We start from the raw sequence: 1,406 nt of genomic DNA on the forward strand, positions 1-1,406 counted from the left end.
TGTTAACTCTTAGGGTTAACATGTTAACTCCTATGGTTAACATGTTAACTCCTAGGGTTAACATGTTAACTATTAAGAGTTAACATGTTAACCATAAGAGTTAACATGTTAAGCCTAAGAGTTAACATGTTAATATAATAACCATGATCGTCGCCGGCCACACGAAGTTCCTCGGGATGACGTCGGCGGTGGAGCGGGGGAGGAGGCAGAGGGGACCAGAGGAGGAGAGGGAGGTGTAGGGGGAGTGCAGTGGGGAGAGGGTAGCAGGGGGGAAGGTGAGGCAAGCGGTGGAGGGACGTCGGCGGCGCTTGGGAAGGCGCTTGTGGCGAAAGTGGCGACGCTTGGGGAAGGCGTTGCGGTGAAGTGAGGGACTGGAGAGGCGGAGCTGGGGAGGGAGGCGGGGGCGGGTGTATTTAGAGGAGGAACGGAGGGAGAGGAGGAGGTGGTAGAGTGAGCGTGCCAGTGGGGGAGGGAGGCTGGGGGAGGGAAAGGGACGCGATGCGGGGGAGGGAGGCGACGATCCTTGGAGGAGTTGGTGGCGGAGCGGGTTGAGCGGAGGCGGAAGCTGGGACGAGGAGGCGGGGGCGGGGAAGAGGAGGAACTGAGGAGGAAGGATAGGGGGTAGGGAGAGTGGTAAAATCGGGATTTTTGAAGAGGTTGCATTAGAACTTGAGGAGAGGGGCCTGGACATATTTTCATAAAAAAAGGGCTGCCGCACATTGTTGAAAGTTGGGGTGGCTGGGGCACATTGAAAGTTGGATTTTGGGGCCTAGAAGCAATTTTCCCATGAAACAAATATTCTAGGTTTTCTTCAATTAGATAATAATTTAAGAGGGTATAATGATTTCATTCTTTATTGTTCAATTTAATTTTAAAGGATCATATCACATATGATTTTTGATTTATAATAGTGATTTCCCGATAGAGATTTCAAAAATAATACTCATTTTCAAAATGAAAACAAAAACCCTATGTGGCATAAGGGTAATTTTAAGATAAGTGAGATATTTTTTAGGAATTATTTTTATGTTGTTATTCATTAGGACAATTGGGTTAGAATTTCATGTTAAGTTGTTATTCATCAGGCAATGAGATTGGGGTAATTACCCTTATTTTTTCTAAACTTATCCCACTAGGGGTGGGCAATGGCCCGTGCTAGCTCGTCCGGGAGCCAGTCCATGTGGCCTCAGTGGCTATATTATTCTATTACTTTAAAGAAAAAAGATATTACTACCAACAAAATACGAGCCCACGAGCTGGGACAAGCAAGTCATCCCGCTCATTATGTAGGCCCAGCCCGCTTGCTAGGTATTGTAGGCCGAGCAAGTTGTTGGCTCGCATTTGGCTTGGGCCGACCCATCACGATCCCGTGATCTACTATTGTAGTGGGTCGAATTAGGTCCATC

This window comes from Asparagus officinalis, chromosome 3, assembly GCF_001876935.1.
Source record: "Asparagus officinalis chromosome 3, Aspof.V1, whole genome shotgun sequence".
NCBI lineage: Eukaryota > Viridiplantae > Streptophyta > Magnoliopsida > Asparagales > Asparagaceae > Asparagus > Asparagus officinalis.